The sequence below is a fragment of the Rattus norvegicus genome, chromosome 18 (assembly GCF_036323735.1).
Source record: "Rattus norvegicus strain BN/NHsdMcwi chromosome 18, GRCr8, whole genome shotgun sequence".
In the NCBI taxonomy this organism is placed as follows: Eukaryota; Metazoa; Chordata; class Mammalia; order Rodentia; family Muridae; genus Rattus; species Rattus norvegicus.
The window spans coordinates 65,410,050-65,430,123 of NC_086036.1; the positions used below are offsets into that span (position 1 = coordinate 65,410,050).

A 20,074-nucleotide genomic window follows, 5' to 3' on the forward strand; every position below is an offset into this window, starting at 1 on the left:
GGAAAGGCTGTGATTTCATGGCATGCTGACTAGCCAAACACTCGTCACCTCTGTCACTGCTCATTGGGCTACCAAGTGTGAGCGCACCATCTGATTGGCAGCTGTCCTTTGTCAGAGGACCATCTTTTTTCCTTTTCAGTTTGACTCAATCCAGCTGACATCCTGCAGAGCTCTCAGCTCTGACAGGAGGGCCCTGCCTGCCAGCCCACCAGCTCAAAGGCAGAGTTACAGAGAACCTCAGAAAGGAATATTAACTCACTGACCCTTTTCAGGGGAGATATACTGGCAAAGAGAACAGGTCCAATATCAGGCACCTCTTTTGAAGATAACTAGAGGTCTATTTTTGATAAAGGAAAACACATATGGCTGGAAGCACAGGGAGCCTTCTTTGGGAGGTTAGACAGCAGCTCTGTAGGCGAAGGCCTTCTCAGTGGATCCCAATGAAAAGGAGCAATTCATGGTTTTAAGACATTTATTGTCATGACAGAAAGTGGATGAGGAATACCGTACCCCACTTCTCTGGGTGGGTCTGAGATTAAATACCTTTCACAACAGGGAGTGTCTAGGAAGAAAAGTTCATTGGCTAGGCCTCCAGGCCTTTAGGTACCTCATTATAATGGAGATCTGTCTTGAGCTTACGTGATTTGTGGTCAAGTCCTCTACCTGTGGAGGGGCTTGTGAGTCAGGCGAGATGCCAATGGTCCCTTAGGTTCACCAGGGTTTCTAGTCTTAGCTCAACTGGGAACCAGGCTGCCTTTCACAGTCCCACAGCTAGAGGTCTCTTGGTAGAGGAAGACACATATCTGGGATCAGGATGAATCATGGTCATGGACAGTAGTGTCCTCAGAAGTCATCGGTCAGAAGTATTCTGTTGATCTGGATCAACCAAGTACTGGGATGGGTTGAGGAGCTCAGGGTGAAGCCGGTGTGGTATGGGGGCATTGCACAGGTGCTGGACAGGATCCTGTCAGCAGCAGTATGTTTGCAAGTGCAACTGATCCAACTCGGGTAGTAAGAATGATGTACATCACGTGTGCGATGTGGAAGAGTCTGTTGTTGTTGTTGTTGTTGTTGTTCCCAACCAAACCCATCACTATCCTTAAGGGAGAAGATCCCATGGCTCCCTGAGTCTGCAGACTTGGGATTCAGAGGTTGCCTTACAAACCTGGAGAAACATAAACGTCCTCCTTAGGACACTGCCCTATGAAACATCAGTCTGGATTTTGTGATAGGGGAGTAATTAAAAGTATTGTGCAAATCTGAGCCATCTAATTTGAATATTGAAATTTCTGCTTGGTTACAGCATTTTTGAACGAATTCAGCACCCAGTTTTGTTCTGTATAGGGGAGCTGGCTGGGTCTGGGTTGAGTCGCACATGCCTATAGGTTGCAGATATGTCCTCCATTGGAAAATGATTCAGTATAACAGGAGGTAAATATCTTATTGTATTCAAGACCAGGTACATTAATTTTTGTTTTGTTTTTGCTTCACGGAGTTCTGATTGCCTATTCACAATTTAACAAGACTTTGTCTTCGAACTTGAGCAAACACAGAAAGACTGAGAAATTCTGAGTGATTTGTTTGAATTTTGTAATTCAAATGCTACGTAGACATGCTCTTTGGGGCTAGTCATAGAGCAAGACAAACTTTAAACTACATGAGACAGGAAAGGTTGTGGGTTTTAGGCTTCAGAGTACTACTTGAGGACAGTGCTTACAATCAGCTCCTAGAATGGGTTCAGCTAAAATTCTCAAGTGGCCTGATTTAAAATGCACCTTTTAATTTCTGTGTCTTTAAAAAAGAAGGTTTAGCTGGGTCACTCTTATAGGTTGCTTTCTATTGCCATGATAGACACTGTAACCAAAAACAGGGAGGGAAGGGTTTGTCTGGCCGACACTTCTTGATAACAGTCCATCAGTGTGGGGGATCAGGACAAGAACTCCAAGGGAAACAGAGCTGGAAACAATGGAGGATTGTTGGGCATAGGCTTGCTTTCCAAGCCTTGCACAGACCACTTCCTCATACAATCCAGGATGACCGGTCCAATGAGTGGCACCACCCACATTGGGCGGGGCCTCTTTTCCCACCAATCATTAACTAAGTCAAGGCCCCATAGACATGCGTACAGGCCAGTTTGAAAGAGGTGATTTCTCAGTTGAAGTTCACTGTTCCCTAGTGACTCTATTTTGTGTTAACTGAACAAAACCTAACTAGGACAATGACTTATGGGATCCCGTTAGCTCCAAGTATTGTAAGCATCTGTATGATCGACCCTGAGGACCAAGGGTAGCTTTTAGCCATGCACATGATACACTCCCAGAATACCACCCACGAGACGGAAGTTCTGCCCTTTAAAGGAATCATAAATACAGGAAAATTTGAGACCTATACATTTAATCTGTGATATTTTTCTGAGCTTTTTGTTATTTTTATACTTCTTGTAGTATAAATAATAAATTTCTTCCTTTTCCTCAGTGCTTAATGGCTGTGGTCAGAGTGGAGAGAGATGATTGGACTAAGCAGGATATGGGATTCAGTGGTTAGCATTGCTCTTGGCAGATAGCTTTGTCTTGGGTTTTGGGAAAGCCAGGTGCCAAAGCTGGTATGTGGCCACGTTCAGTTGATTCTGAAGGGTGGCTTTTGCCTTTCAGCACCTCAGAAATTTATAATGTGCCAACTTAACTGGCAGCTTTTGCTGTCTTGGTGAAAAGCAGTTAAGGATGATACACTTTACATTTGGTGCTCCCTCGCATTTGACAAAGTGCAATTTTGACATTAGAAAATAATATGCTCTATTGTGTCTCCGGGCATATACTGTTCTGAGAAAAGGCCAGTGAACCCCTTCCCCGGGGTGGGGTGGGGGGTCACTCACTCAGCTGTGAGTGACTGTTTCAGTCATGATGACAGATCCAAATTGTGCCAGGTAGACAATGCTCATACAGCCATACAGCTTGCCTTCCCAGAATGCTCTTGGGAGGAAAGAGGCATGCTGATATGGTGTGAGAGGAATGTTCTGGAACTGAGGCTGTGAGTTTCACTGCCGGGCTTGTATCATCTGCCCTAGGAGAATTAACTGTGACTCACCCAGTCCGAAATGCTAGATATCTTTTTCCAAAGACGATCAAGGCCTCCGCTGCTTTTTGAATTGGAACTATCCTCACTGATCCACTATTGACATTATCAGGGAGCCGCTCAGAGCTGACAGGTTCTTTCCCTGTTTGTAGAGTTTGCTGACGGTTGGAGGTCATCTCGCCCGTCTTTTCATCTCACACACGAACAGGCAGAGGTGGGCTAGCTAGCTCATGGCTGCCAGGTTTACTCTGGGTCCAGGTCAAAGCCGGGCAGCTGATGGCCATTTTTAGCATCTTTACCTTTGAACTCCATGTGTCACTAAGGAGCAGTTCAAAATAACGAAAACAGGGTTACGTATAAAGCGCCTTCTCCTTACCCCCCTTTCAATCTCTGAGCTGCACACTTGCGCATTCCATAGTCACGGGGCTGGCTACCTTTGCACAGTGCTCCTCAGGGTTCTCTGTGCTTTCCTCACACCTCACTGTTCAGTTTCTCAGGAGCTCGACTTGTCCTTTCTGGTTTATAGTAGACCACACTTTATTTATACAGCGATAACATTAGATACGTTCTTTTTTAGGGTTAAGTCTGTGAAGACCACTAGGCAATAAGCTTACAGGCTGCAGCTCCCACCAATACCAGGCTGACCATAAACACTGTCCGTCTGCCCAGGGACTGGTGCACATGCTAAACGATGTCTGAGCCCTCTCCCCAGACCCGCCTTATCACTTTCACAAAGAGAGTTTTGATTTTACTGTTTTCTTTAAAACAAGAATTTAGAGTCTTTCATGTAGACAGATTACAACTATGAAACATGGTTTCTGTCATAAAAAAATCATTCGTTATTAAATATCAATGAAATGTTTTTAAATTTAAGTACTGATTTGTCAGCGCACTGTCCTTTGTTTAGAAGGATAAGGTGACAAGACGATTGGCCTGTGAGAAACAATGCTCTGCTTCAGGCCGTTGAATGCTGTAGTTAGAAATGTGAGTCACAGGGCTGGAGAGATGGCTTAGCAGTTGGGAGCGCTGGCTGCTCTTTCAGAGGATCTGGGTTCAATTTCTAGCGCCCGTACGGCAGTTCATAACTGTGACTTCAGTCCTGGAGGATCTGATACCCTCACACCAATGCACAAAAATAATGTTAAATAAATTATTTTTTAAAAAGGCAAAAAGAAAGTGTGTCATTATACCCAGTTGCAAGGTTTCATTTTTAAACTCTCATTTTGGTGCTGAGAACCATATCTAGAATGTCCCACATGCTAAGTGCTCAATCAGGCCCCCTCTGAAGTAAAAACACTTTTCCAAGGCAGATAACCAGTGGTAGCAATTTCGGGGTACTGTGCATGGAGACACAGTTTGCATATCCTAGTTAAGCCACAATTCTCTCTATCTACCCCATATCTGTATAAAAATCAGGCAGAGATATGTACGGCCTTTTAGGGCATCCTCTGCATCACCAAGTCAGACTCACGGCCAGGAAAAAGTGACACACAGCTTCTGGGACTCGTTCTCGCTGATATTAGTGGCTCCCCTCTATGTCTAAGATTATGCAAAGATTAAATTATTTAACCACGGGGACACTTACCAAAGTGCCCTAAATAGTTCTGCCAACAAGCAGGTCTTTAATCCCAGCACTGGGGAGGCAGAGGCAGACAGATCTCTGTGAGTTCGAAGTCAGCCTACTTTACAAAGAGAGTCCAAGACAGCCAGTGTTATTACATAGAGAAACCCTGTCTCGAAAAGAAAAAAAAGAAAGAAAGAAAGAAAGAAAGAAAGAAAAGAAAAGAAAAGAAACAAACAACAAATGAAACCAAAATAATACTGTTAACATCTTCTCATGTAATAATATATCTTTCTTTTGGGGAAGTTTTGTGCAAATATTAAAGATATCATGTCTGAAAGACTTAGGAGTACGTTAGGTAGTGGAGTATATCCAATAAGCTTTGGCTACTGTAGGACCTGCGGCTGGAGAACGGGATGGAACATACCTTTGCTTTGGGTGGACAGCAGTGGGGCCTAACTGAATAGCTCACCTTTGGAACCTGTAGTGATCAAGTGCTCTTAGTAAAACTTTTCATCCTGGTTCAGCTCATAACTCTTTGCAACATTAATTTGCTTCTGAACAGTTGCGCTGAGAAAGTGGGCTTCTTTGGTTTTTTTGAAGTTTTCAAGGCTGTTTTCATATTAAAAGAAAATACGCAAAAGAATATAGCATATTAAAAGAAAACATATTAAAAGTACAGCACATTTCTTTTAATACACCAAATGAGGGCAACACAGTCACGTTAATATACATTAATAAAAAGTTAGTTGGTCTTCTTTTTTTATAAGGTAGAATAAAAGGAAGAAACAAAAAAGCTTTCGTGGAACTCCTAAGTGGCTAATGGTAGCCAGGGTTGGGCACCCTGTGGCATAGTCCTGGTGAAAGAGTTATAAAATAATACTCAGTACAGTACAGGCTTGCCCTTGGCTAAATTGCCAGGAGAACTAACTGACGTGCTTTTCATGGCTATCCAGTATCACACGGAAAATGAAGTTTCTCCTTAAAAGGACATCATTGGGTCCTACTCTCTGGATAGTTTTAACAGGTGGGGCTTAAAGACTTTTCCTGGGGAGCACTCTTGGCACGAACAGAGCTTTGGGGGTCTCTCTGGCCTCTATGAAAACTTTACAGAGCATGCTCGAGTAGCTATCTAATCAGGTAAATGGAAACATAACTCTTTAACAGATTTATACCTACCCCTGACTTAATGTTTTTCTAATAATAACAGAAAAAAGTGAGTGATTATATCACATGTCATGAAGAAGTACGTCCATCACCTTGACGGAGCCTCTTCAAATGGCTTGTTTTTATAGCTGTCACATTGTAAGGAAGAAAGGGATTTGGGTTTCGTGCGTGCCTGTGTGTGTGTGTGTGTGTGTGTGTGTGTGTGTGTGTGTTGAAACTGTTCTTATCAGAGTGGGAGTTGACATTCAAGCCCTGCCCCCTCACCACCTTTGTTTCATCTAAACTCAAACAGAATAGGGACTTAACTTCTCACCAGCACCTCCTCCATGTTGCCAATCTTACCAAATGACTGGGAGCCTTTGGATCAATCAGACAACTGTGGGAAGTCAATCCATTAGGAAGGATGGGTGAGAAGGTAGGTGAGATCTTTTAATACCGGTGTGTGGCCAACTCTCTGAAAACACGTGACTTTCTATTTCGTAAGTTCCTAATGCCTAGTTTGGTACCAGCCCTTCACTACGTAAAAGCTCACTCTAGACATCTTCCCCACCACTCTAGTATAAAGCTAGAATAAATAAATCCTTGCTAAAGAAGTACTGACCATGGGATGGACATTTGAACGTCTCATTTCTCTAGCGTCTATAATAAAGTTAGGTTAAGGATTTCATTGGGGAAACCCACACGCTGTGTTCTTAGGTTAAAAGGCACCGTGAGGTCCCGGAAGGTGTGAGGTCCACCGCTATCAAGGAGTGTGCTCAGGAGGGTTAGTTAGAACACTTGTGCCAGGAGAGAGGGACAAGCTAGGGGAAAGGCTGTGGTGAGGGATGAGATGCCAACAAGACAGAAGGAAGCTGGAACGGAAGAGCCTTCTGAAAAGCTATAGTTGTGCCATGATACCTTAGCCACAGATCTGTAGATGGGTAAAGGAGAGGAGGAAAAGCAGTTGACTTTACATGGCGCAAAGAAGCTGAATTCGAAGTGAGTCTGCGGATTCTAGTTCACTGATGTAGCGTCAGCCGTAACAGCAGCATGGCCAGGCCTTCTCCCAAGGTCTCCAACGAACCACAGTAACACTCAATACTATTTTCTCCTCAGTTTAGTTTCTCTACACAATTTATAGAGAGTATGATGTGGAGCTAAAGAGATGTTTCAGTTGCTAAATACTTGTCATACAAGAATAAGGACCTGAGTTCTATGCATGGAAAAATGTCACGCATGGTAAAAGAGCCAGGCATGGCCATGTAGACTTCAGTCTCAGGTCTGGGGAGGTGGAGGCAGGAGATTTCTAGGGCCGGCTAAGAAGCCAGCTTAGCCAACTTAGTGAGGTCCAGGTTCAGCAACAGAGCCTATCTCAAAAACCAAGGTGTGGAATGGTCCAGGAAGTCTTCCACGTTGACCTCTGACTCACGTACCTGTGCACGCACATGCATGCACACACAAATTCACAGACACACACACACACACACACACATTCATGTACACATATTAAAAAATTTCTTGTGAAAATACTTTCTGTAACTCATAAACTTACAGATATTGAATAGATGAGATAAATGCTTTATGGACTAATTATTTAAAAAAAATAATTCATTGTGGAGCATTTCTGTTGAGAAAAATGACCTCCTAGATTGTGAAAACTGCCTCTATAAAGTGTTTCATTTTTATGCTTCTGTGAACTTTAGTCTTAGGTGCTTTATGCTGTTTCCTTAACATAATTGTTTTCCATTTCTGTTTTTAATTAGTAAGCTGATGTAGAAAAATCTCTCTCTCTCTCTCTCTCTCTCTCTCTCTCTCTCTCTCTCTCTCTCTCTCTTCCTGTGTGCTAGTCTTGTAGATATCACCACAGAGGACTTTCTAGCTTCTGGGGCTTGCTTATTTGTTTGTTCGAGATTGTCTAAGGGCAATCACTGGCAGATATTGGTGTTCTAGCCACATGTAGTGTATTTCCATGCTATTTTGATACTACATTTTTGAAGTACGGCAGTATATAATGAGAACCCTGGAATGGACGTCATGTTTTCCTTTTGCTGGCTGGAGAACTTCCGTCCAATGATTCATCATTAACTTGTTTCCTGTTTGCTTCTAGTAGGTTAGGACAACTTCCCCTACAGTCATCTCTTCTTAGGATTAATTGGTGTGTTTGAACTGAATCTGTATCTCTCTACAAAATGTCCATTCTGCAGCCTTATAGTCATCTACACAAAATTCTGCTCACTTTTATTAATGACTCCTAGTTCTATGTCTAGGATTTTTATATAGATATGTTTTATATACTGTTGATGTATTTCAACTCTTTCTAGCTCTTTCTTTCTCTTACAATTGTATATATTTTGTTTGGGCTCTTAAAAGAAACTCTGATATTATTGATAATCTACATGTCCTATCGGATGTCCTATTAATTTGTTAAACTTATCCTTACTACGTTGTCCCTTTCTTTAGCTTTTCATATTGCATTCTAGTTCTTTGAATTTTATTTTTACATATATTAACATATATAACACAAATATGTGTGTGTATAGATGTATTTGGCTGTGTACATATGTAAGTTACGGGGAAGCCCGCAAGTGGGAGCTTCCTTTCCTTTCACTGGATGGGTCCTGGTGGTAGAACTTGGGTTATCAGTCCTTGTAACAAGAGTCTTCTATATACTTTTTATATTATTTTCAAGTGTCCTTTTAGCCCAAGAGTTATTAAAAGTCTTTAATATTTTCAGTTGTAATAAAACATTTGTCAAAGTAGTAGTGCAGCTATATTTTTGCTTTTCATATTTTATCACATTTCAGGTAGGGAAATGACATAGACTTTTCCTTCCTGGGGAGATTTAGTTAGATTTCCCTTACGGTTTCATGTATTCATGATCTTAGAAAACCTGCTCCAAGTGCAGCCAGAAAGAGTGCAGAGTCTATTTACCCTGTCTGAAACAATGTCTTACCTTTGGCCTGTCAGCTGGGCTTGACCTTCTGAAAGAAATTATTATGGATCTATTAGTCTGTCCCATACCTGCATCTGCTTGATCACACTCTATAGCCTTGGCTGACCTGGAACACACTGTATAGACCAGGCTGGCCTCTGCTTCTCAGGTACCTGTTTATTAAATATATCTCAAGATATGCCATAAATTGTTAAAAATTTGTGAAAGCAAAGATTAATTGTGGCTGGGCAGTGATGGTACAGGTCTTTAGTCCCAACACTTAGAGGTAGAGGCAGGTGGATCCCTATGAATTCAAGGCCAGCCTGGTCTGCAAAGTGAGTTCCAGGGCAGCCAGGGCTGTTAAACCCTGTGTCAGATAGATAGATAGATAGATAGATAGATAGATAGATAGATAGATAGATAGATAGATAGATAGATAGATAGATAGAAACAGAGACACACAGAGAAAGACAGAAGAAAAACAAAACAAAAACTGTGAGGACTTAACATTTTATCATCAATGTATGATGCTTTATTCTTTCATTTCTTTTGCCTTGAACTGGCTTTCAACTTAAATGTTTCTGAGAGCTTTTATTTCTTTTGTAGACTCTATGTTTCTTACCATTCGTTTTCCATGTTTTATGTCTGTTGTTCTTGGTGGTCTGTCCTATTGAGCGCTCAGTTTTCCATTTTCATGACCTGGCTCATTGTGAACGCTGCCATAACTTGAGGAAAATAAGCCAAGTGGGCATATGCTACAGAGAGCCATTAAAATCTAGTGGATTTTTACCGCATTAGAGTTTACACTTCCCACGTTCGGCCCGACTTCCTTCTTTTCCTTGGCTTGATTACATTTCCTTTGTTTCATATTTTGCTGACTTAAATTCTTTCCTTTGTTTTATGGACATGGCAATGACATATTGTATTCTTTGTGAAGATTTTTTTTATGGTTAACTGATGTAATGCAAGTTATCCATTTCTACTAAGTATAGAATAGAATCATTTCCATGTCATTCCTGAGCAAGATAACAAAATCTTAGCACATTTATGAAGTTTATTTAAACATCTATTTACCTATCATCCATCCATCCATCCATCCATCCATCCATCCATCCATCTATCTATCTATCTTTCTATCTATCTATCTATCATGTGTGTGTATGTCTGTCTGCCTGCCTGCCTGTATTGAAGCATGTTTAGTTATACTGTAGCTAAGAGAGGACAGCGCGGGGTTGTCCGTTCTCTTAGTGGGTTCCGGATAACAGACTCGGGTGAGCAGGGTCAAGGCGAGCATCTTTAGTGCTGAGCCATCTTTGTGCGCTCCTTAACACATTTGGTGATACCCAGTTTCCCTGCATCCCTTTCCCTCTGGTGCCCATATCAGTGTTTCACCCTTGATATTTAAAATGCATGAATAATCCACCTAGGTCCTGGATTCCAGTTTCCTTGTTCTGCTCTGTTAAGCTTTGTGTATGATGTCTTTTTTGTGAGGGGATGGGGGTGGCATAACATTCATTTCTGAGTTTATGTTTTTAACTCAGAAGTGTGAGTGTGTATACATTTTTAAAATTCTCTTCCCCCTCCCCTCTAAATTGCTTTCGTTTTGACTACCACATCAGCTACATGTGAAATCTGAGTGTAAAGCCTTCCCTCTACCTTCTCCTTTCCACCTGGTTCCTGACCTGGCTTACCCATCGGTTCCTCTGTACACTGCATGGGATCTCCTTGATGATTGACTCTCCTGCTTTAGCTCCATGAATCTTTTCAGCCAGGAATGGTGGCCTGGCTGAACTCAGCCCTTTCTTTCCCTTGCGATCTTTTAACATCACTCATGAGTCATGTTTTAAGACTGGTACCATCACATCTCTGATACCTCTTAGAAACTTTCCAGTGTGCTGAAGGGTGTATAGATGCCGTCTTCTATACTCTCACCCTGTTTACATAACAGCACTTGTGATGTGTGGCATTCTGGGAAGTGTAGAACAGTGTGTTTTAGCTTCAGCCAAAAGCAAGCATTCTAAATGCATTTATCTACAGTACCTTGGAGGAAAGGATATTGACACTATTCTTGATTTACGACTAAGAAATTTAAGAGAGGCATTTAATTAAGTTATTCTTAATTCATTTATCTCCTGCTTCAACTTGTATTAATTATCTGTTGCACATAAGCAGCTCTCTGTACCAGTGGACATAAAAACCCTGCTCTCTAGACCCTTGGGGGTAAGGGTAACATTTTAGGTCACAGTGGAGACCGCATAATGACTTAACTCTTTCAGCACCATGTGTGTGTTCAATACGAACAAGGGGAGGGGAACAGGAGGAGGCATCTCTGTGTTGGGTCATGGTGGAGGAGAGTCTTGCCATTTGTCATCAACCCGTGTTACTCTGGGCGTGGGGTGACATTCATGTTCACAGCTTCTACTGCCTGGCTACTAGTCAGTTCTGCCTTTCCCATCCCCTCCACACGCTCCTTTTGCTGTAGTATACTAGCCTCCAGGCAACCTTGGATGGGTGCCCACAGGCGAGGTTCCTGTGTTCCTTCCAGTGCCTGTCTGAGCATGTGCAGTTTTTGCTGGTCTACACATGAAGATGCCAAGGCTAAGAGGAGTTAATTTGTTCAAGAACACATGGGTCCCTAGTTTCCTATTTCTACCAGGAGGCAAACCTCTGTTTTAATGATTTTTAGCTGCCTCATTGTAAAAATTTTAATCTGTCCTTTCAAAATCTGTCTGGCTCTCAGAATTTCCTTTCCCTATAGAGTCCTCACATCAAAACTAAAGAAGGTGTGACTGATACAGTACCTTCTAGAGAAGGGTTTCAGGAAGGGCATCATCTACCCTTGTAGATGGGTTACTACATGAAGTGGCCACAGTAGAACTGAAGTAAAATTCTCTCAAAACATCAACACCACCAGAAGAGCTGGGCTTCCATAGAGGAAGGAAACAATGCTCTCTTTTTTGCGTGGTTTTTAAATTTGGAATCAATATAATTTGAACCAGGGCAGGAAATATCCCAGTGTTCAATTTGATGCAGAGGTCATAAGAAAACAAACCCTTCTGTACATGTTTATCACATTACAAAGCATTTCAAATTATTTGTAAACACTGTTGGTCTAACCATAAATTTTTGCGCTCTTCCTTCTGTGTTCTATGTCCCTACTTTGCAACTGGCCTTTCATGAACAGTCTGTCTGACTCCCACAACTTTGATCTGGTTCTTCTGAGAACTACACGACTTTTTTAATCTGTGGATGCTTGTTTCCTGTGTGTGTGTGTGTGTGTACACACATGTGCATTCACATGTGTGTGCATGCCTATGGAGGTCAGAGGTCAATTTCAGATGTCATTTCTCAGGAACCTTCTATCTTATTTTGTTAAGACAAAGTCTTCCAGGGGCTTGCTGACCAGAAAGGCCACAGATCTATCAGTTTCTACCCCCTCAGAGCTGGGTTCTGCAAGGACACAACAGCACTCCTGGATTTGTGCTTGGGTCCTGGGGACGGAGTGCAAGTTCTCATGCTACCCATCCCCCTGTCTTCTCCCATCAGTACTCTGAATTCTAAATATTTCTTTCAGGGAAAATTCTTCAGTTCGAATAGCTGGTTTTGCACTGGATACTTGTTAAACAAGACCGTGAAACCCAGTATTAGTCCCGTGGCTTGATTGCTTGTCCTAACCTAGTTCTGGGGTTAGGGATCGGGGAGGTCAGCCTGTGCTTGCCTGGATGAATATCTCCTTGAGTTATGGGGCACCTTGTTTTGCAAGCCCTTTCTCCTCTGTGAAGGGTAGTTAGAGGGAGACATGAGCTCAGGGGAGGAGGCAGCCGCTTTGCTTTGATCCATTGCAGGATGCATGCTAGACCTTTGATGTTCACATTTTAATTGCCAGCTAAAAGCACACAGCTCTTTTCTGCAGATTGACAAGCTGATGTTTGAGCAGTAGCCAAATAACCCAGTTTAGTGAGCGGCTGGATTTTGACTTTCATAAACATTTAATGAATACATTTTTATTTATGTCAGTTTTTTTAAAAAAAAAATCCAGCTGCTGTTTGTATATCCGACCTCCCCCCCCCCCCGACCCCCAAATTTTTTACGCTAATGCCAAAATTAGAGTATTTCAGTATTTCTGGATTTCCTGGTGAGCACCTGCACAGGTGTGAAATCGGTATAAACTAAAAGGAGTGCTCCCTGCTTCCCTGTGTGCCCGTGGGGAACCCACCATGTCACCTACCCTTGAGCCTCAGCCATCTCTGCCTTTGGATTGCAGAGGAAGGGAGCATTGTGGAACAGGGCCTCCTGTAAAGGGTCTTTTGTAATGGAGCCCTAGATCAGCGGAAGCTTCTAGTTCCTTCCCTGACCATCTGTTTGACCTTTAGTCTAAAGTGTCTGGAGACTTTGTCTTCCTGCCAACTTGTAAAATTCCGTTCTATAGGGAATGGAATGGAATATAAATCTTGGGGGGATTCTGAAGATTTGAACTTCACAGCCAGGATTGAACATGGGCTCTGAGCTCTAATACCCTTCTTCTGTCCGAAAATGAGCAGAACTTGCTTTATAGATATGTTTGTTTCTGGATATTTTTGTTGTGGAAAGTTTCAAATACAACAAAAAAATTCAGAGTGCTGTAATGTGTAAAGCCATGCCTTTATCCTTGACTCTCAACAGATGACAACATTCGCTCCTTAGAATCATCTTACCCACTGAGTTTTTTCAAGTGTTTCAAAGCAGATTGTAGGCAGCCTACCATCTTATGTATAAACACATAGTGTCTCTGACTACAGATGCTCTAAATAAATAGCATCTCTAACGAATAACTTACCCTCTCGCTTGACACATCCATAGTGTCACAGTCAAAGCTGGCAAGACTCTCAGTGATTCTTCCTGAGTGACCCAGAACTTTCTCCAGCTCCCTGACAAAGGCCTTTTGTCTCTGGGCATAGTGGCTTTCACCTCTTTGCTTACCTTATGAGAGGCAGAGGTAAGAGGATTATGAGGTAATGCTTGGTCTGAGCTATACAGTCAATCCTTGTCACAGAGAAAACAAAATAAATATCCCAAACTAAAACAAAACAGCAACAGGAAACGAATGGCATTTGTCCCCTGGAGCACTTGGACTGTCACTCTCGGGCTTTGTCTGCCTTTGATCTTTTGAAAATCCACAACCTACCCCCCTTTAATTTTAAGGCCAGGATAATTTCCTTGTGTCTTGTCCGACTTTGTGGGTTTGACTGATTGATTTCTTCTGGCTTTATTTCTTCTGTTCCGTTTGCTTTTCTGTTACTGTGATAAATACTAACGAACACCAACTTGGGGAGGAATGGGTTTATTTTCATCTTACAGGTTCATTCCATCACTGAGGGAAACCCAGGCGGACTTTCCAGACCGTGGAGGAATGCTGCTTACTCGATTGCTCTCCCCCGTTTGCCCAGCTTTCTTTCTTGTACCACCCAGGATTACCTGCCCAGGGGTGGCTCCCACATGAGTCGGGCTCTCCCTTATTATTCTTTAATTTAAAAAAAAAATACCCACATATATACCCAAAGGCCAATCTGATGGAGGCAATTTCTTCAACAGAGACTCCCTCTTCCTAGGTAATTTTGAATCAAGAACGAAAGAAAACCTAATTAGCGCATTCTCCTCTTTCATTTCCTCCTTCTCCTCCTCCTTTATTTAGTTTTAAATGAGTGTAGCTGGCTTTTGCTACTTTGTGGGTTCTTTTTCCCACCGCTTATCCTCCCCCATTTCACCCCTCTCAGGGCAGGAAGGATAGAGGGAAAAGAGAGATCTATGCATCTGATTTCTTTCACCTTGTTTCTTCTTTGAGCATGACTACTTACAAACCTCAGCCAATCCCCGTGAATGACCACGGACCCTGCCTTTCAGGACCCTAGCCTTTATCTACCCTCTGAAACGTTCCCAGGACTCCAAACCTCACACAATCACAGAAACTGTCTGCAGCTGGCAAAACCACGCCTGTGTTGAGCACGAGGCAAATCACAGTCAACTCCTTCAAAGCAGCCCCGTATCTCAGAGACCTGGGGTTAAAATGAAAACATAGTTCACAAAGTGTTTTAAAGAAAGCCAAAATTCCAGACCTGCGTTATAAATGACTTCCCACTCACTGCACTCATGTGGCTTTAGCTGCCTGTGGACTTTTGATTTTTCAGCTCTTATGCTCCTGAGTACTGAGAGTAGAGTCCTGGCCATGCTCCCTACTCTGTTATTGTAAAAATATAATAAATAAAAAAGTATTGGTTGGTTTTTTTGTTTTCTTTTGTTTTGTTTTTTACCCCGCTTGGTCTAGCACCGCAGTGACCCAAGATATGGGGAAACACATCCCAACTCCTCAGCGGCCCAGTGTCTCCTGCTGCCACATGCCACACACTTTCCTACACTCAAACCCTCACATAAAAGAACACACCACACAATAATCTTAGATCCAATTGATAAGATATAATTCCCCACTTAAACATACAAAGCCCAGTACCATCCATCCCTTAAGAACATTGATAACAACCTGTAAATACACAGAGCGAGATCTTTACTTCAGCCTCCATTGTCCTGCCCTGGCTTCTCCACCTCTCCTCCTCTCTTCCCCTCTCTCTGTTCTAGTCTCCTCCTCTTCCTTCAAACTTTTCTCACGCCCATCCTTCCTTCTCATCCAGTGACAGGCCTCTTTCTATCTTGTACCTGCCTCACCTGTGACATCATCCCACACTACCCCCTGCTCCCCCCTTCCACTCTGCTATGTCTTTTGCTTTGCTTCTCTCTGAGTTTTAATTTTCAAGGTGCCCGGATTGTTCTGTGAGTTTCTGTGCTGTCCGGCCCTCCATCGTAGACACTTCAGTCATCTCTCACTTAGATTGTTGCACTGGGGGTTGTAAGAGTCACAGTGCAATTTGATAATGTCCTGTCCCATACATAAGTATGGATGGTTCCTGCCTCCTACAGGTGCTCATCGTTTCCCTTTGTATTTTACATCTAGTCTTCTTGAACATGTAAGGTACCTTTCAGACCTTCCCTGTCTCCCCAGAAGAGGCGAGTGATTAAATCCCACTATCATATTTATTTGTACCTTTTTTGTCCTTGCATATCAATAAATGAATCCAGACAGTGACCTAGGCTTGATCCTTGGTGCCTAGAACGGAATCCTGAGCTTACCAGAGAAATGACTGCTACCTAAAGACAGGAAGAAAGTAGTGTTTGCAGGGACCATAGTGACGGTTCCATTAAGCAACAGGAGCCTGGATCTTAATTGCACTGTGCGAGGCTTCTTGGGGGCACCATCACTTCCTCAACTTCTTCACCTCATATCGGCTATTCAGGCGAAGGTATAGCTGCAAGTTGTATGTGAGTTAGCAAAACGAGGGAGGGCAGCAAGGTTTGTGGGAGCTCGGTTAGAACAAACCTGCACGCACGCTCGCACGCTCGCACACTCCCACATTGTGTGTGCAAGTTGGTTTGCTCCTGGTTGCTTTAGACAGTTTTAGAGCGGCGGACCAGAAATTCATAGAGGACCCTGGCTTCAAATGGGGAGTGAACTGAACCGCACAGCACTCAGTGGGTTCTGATGGAGGTGGGCCTCTGCCTCACGTCACCTTAGCGAAACGCAGATGGTTGACCCGTTTGACTTTGAGTATATAGATCTTCCTTCAAAAAGAAGGAAACATTATCTATTTAGGTAGCTCCAAAATCAAAGCGTCTAATTCTCTGGCAAACGAACAAGGCAAACACGAAGGCCAGCTCTGTGTGTGTAGGAGACCTAGTCTTAGACAAACACATTAAGTTCAAATCTGTGCAGTCATCTTGAGTAAGTCACGAGGAGTGTGCTAACGAAACTTCCGCTATATCTAGGTGTTTGCAGTATTTTCACAATAAATAAAGACGGTTGTGGTGATGTCCCTTTTTATCTCCACAGTGCCGGATCTCCTCTGATGTCAGAAATGGAGCAGCTCTGGGCCTGCTTAGCATTTGGGAGGGAAAAGGAATTTTCATAAATCACACTGCCTTTTTTAGAACTATTGGGCCATAGTTATTCAGGGCAGCACATGTATACAGTATGTACTGGGCACTTGACCCCAGTAGAGTTTTAGGCAGTTTCTAAGAACTAAGTAGATGCTATTTCCACAACTAACCTTGTGAATTATCACACGTGAAAGATAAAAGGCAAACAGGCATGTTTTCCCGTTGTGTCATGTTTAATCACAAAACTACAAGTTCTAATAATATCAGAAGTAGGGAAACGAGACTGGATCTTCTGCTTAATGAATGAACATAAAGTCAACTTAAGAAATAATAAATAACCAAATATCACATAAATTCCGTTTATTCTTTATTTCACTAAAGAAAATGAGGAAATACAGAGTCCACATCTGAAAAAGTCTTGACCTTCAGCCTGTTGTCTATCAGCCCAGTTAAATTAAAAGATGGACAGTTCTCTAAGAGGCTCATTATTACCCAGGGAGGAATATTCCAGAGCCCTCTTGCCTCTGTGTTCTGCCACCGTGTTCCCAAATCACCCTCATCCCACAGCAATGAGGATACTTACCTAGTGCATTTATAGACAGTGTCCAAATACGGTAGGTGCATCCACGGAAAGGGGTCCTGGACATGGATTAGCACGCATATCTGTCAGTTCTTGCCCTTAAAGTGCTCCATCTACTGTGAATGAGAACAGAAGCCACATCCGGAAAAGAAATGTAAACATTTTGCTTTTATATTTTAAAACAATTCTAGTAAGTAGAACCTGGGAGCACAGACTTGTAATCTTATCTACTTGGGAGTCAGAGGCAGGAGGATTGGAGATTTAACGGCTGCTTGGGATTACAGAGCTCAGGGCTGGCCTGGGCCAATGACAGTCTGTCTCAAAATGCAAAGTAAAGAAGCCTGAAGTGTGTCGTTAGAATAGAGTACTTGCCTTGCATGCCCAAGCCCTGGTGTCAGTCTCCAGTACTGCAAAGGAAATAGAGTCAAGCAGTGTGTCCTGATGTGCGCATGTATGTGTGCCTTTGCGTGTGCACGTCTATCTAGCTAACCATTAATATTTCTGATGCACGTCCTGAGACTTTTACAGTCTACATTCTTCAGCTCTCTCCTTTGCTGGGTTTTAAGTTCACCTGGCTTCGCTTTCAGTCTGAACTGAGCTCCGAGGCAGCAGATTAGTTCCATGCAAGTCCTTTTCTGGGGGAGGTTTTGTGTGAAAAGATGAAGTGTGTTTGTTTCTTTTAAAAATCGGCACACGGAATTATTTCTGCCCTTTGCAAGTGTGTGTTCCACAGGAGCCTTTCATGGATTTTGTTCAACTGGCGTGTGAACTAGTTCATCAAGTCACTGCCACATGCTCAATATCTAAATATATTTATAATGAGGTATTATGTGAACAGGCAATAAAAATATACCTGTCCTACATCCTCGAGGAGAGAGAGAGAATATTTATAAGTGCAAATGCGCCACAGTTCCTCTATGAGCCCTTAAAGCTCACCATCTTCTAACTTGGTGAAGTTTTCCAGTTGTTCGTTGTTTTTGTATCATCTTCCTCATAACTCTAAGGGCTGCTTAGGTTGTGCACAGCAGTGCTGGGTCAACGACAAGACTGATTGTAGCTACTTTACTAAACAAATCTGTCGTGGAGTCAGTGAGTTCTCTGTGGAGTTTCCATAGGGAGGTCATTGGGACTCAAAGCCTGAGAGTTAAATGCATGGCGGTAAATTGTTCCTCAGCACTGAAGCTTGCTGGTGGTAGAGAGCAGAGGAAGGAGAAGGGCAGTCTTCCGAGCATATGATTTAAAGACGAGCGTGAGGTAATTGTTGAAAATTTCAGATGTGTTATTACCAGGAGCCGCGTGAATCCAAGAGACATAATTACCGTCAGTGAAATGACACAATTTGGTCATCCCTTGGTTTTCAAGTAATCTTGGGTGGGTAGTGAACTTTGTTCTACCTCAGGCCACCTCATCTGTAAAGTGGGATTAATAAGATTCTCCCTCAAGGGGCTGCGAAAATTAAATGGCTTCCCCTGGCCAACAAAGCTTAAGCTCCAGCGAGTTCTGTATGGATATTTTCTGCTCACCACACGACTGGCATCGTTTACAGAGTGACACGTCTGTTATTGAGAAGTCTCCCCTCTCTCTGTCTGAAATCCCAAGGCACTGCGATAAGGGAATGGACTAGGGCCCAGGGTAGGGCAAGTGACTTCTTTAAGGGTCCTGAGAAAAGAAGCCCTGAGGAGATGATGTTTGATTCTCACCTCCAGAGGTGTTTTGGAGTGGTTTATCTAATACAGAGTGGAAGACCTGTCCTTGGAGGAGAGGAGTCATCTCTTGAAAAGCTTAAAGCTGCAGAAGTGGGGTTTAAGGTGGGCAGTTGGGAAAATTTAGACACCTTGCTCTCAGGCCATCTTTAGGAGAGCCCATCACCTGAGCGTTCTGTTTACTCCTGGCCCACCACAGCTACTGGCACATAGCAAAGGCTGAGTGGCATCCTCTCAGTTGGCTGACTGTAAAGGGAATTCAGGACAATGCATTAGGAGAAAATCGGCCTTGGGAGAGTAGAGAGGTTGAAAGTTCGTGAGCTCAGAAGGGTTTTGTACTTGAGGAAATGGACTCAGCTCTGAGTTTCAGAGGCCTTTTCCGTGAGATGTCTAAGTATCCTAGGAAGTGCGACGTGGTCTGGAGAGAACAGGATGACCACCTCACATGAAGAAATGCTTCAGAACTTTGTGTGAAGTTCCGCCGATGACCCCATTTGTTTCTGAAGTCTGCTCTCGTCATTTCTCTGGCTTCCCTTCTATCTCAGCCAAGGGGATTTTAGTAGTCAAGAAAGTAGAATCTGAAAGCTAGGTCTCTAAGATATTTAGAGGAACCCCAGGGAGAACAATTTCTTTGCGAGCCAGTTCAAATTCTCCCAGTCTGTCCCCTATGCTGTGTTCCTCAGAGTAACCATGCTCTTTAAAAGACTCCGCAAGCCAGGTGTGCTTGCTCATGCCTTTAATCCCAGTACTTAGGAGGCAGAGGCAGGATGATTTCTATGAGTTCAAGGCCAGCCAGAGCTGGGTAAAGAGATTCCGTCTCAGAATATGACAGAAGTCTTCACAAGCCCTGCCTCTCTCTCTCTCTCCTTGCTGTCTGCATTCCTGTCTCCTGTGGTCTGTTCTGCTATAGGTGTTCAGCTAGTCGATGCCTGCATTTCTCCTGTTGCCCAACTCAAGAACCTGGCCCTTCTGTAAACAATGGACTCTCCAACAACCATACCTGTTTAGGGAAATTAGTCCATTTCCATTATATAAATCATGCATGAAAATAAAGGTCAGCAGCTGTACAAGGGACTTTGTAGAGCATACAACTAATTTCTTCACACACATTATCAACT

At 43.0% G+C, this 20,074-nt stretch overlaps 1 protein-coding gene across 29 annotated transcripts in view; it reads left to right on the forward strand.

Annotated features, from left to right (window-relative positions):
• Positions 1 to 20,074, forward strand: part of Tcf4 (transcription factor 4) — a 346,347-nt gene that overhangs the window by 193,210 nt on the left and 133,063 nt on the right. The window lies entirely within an intron of this gene.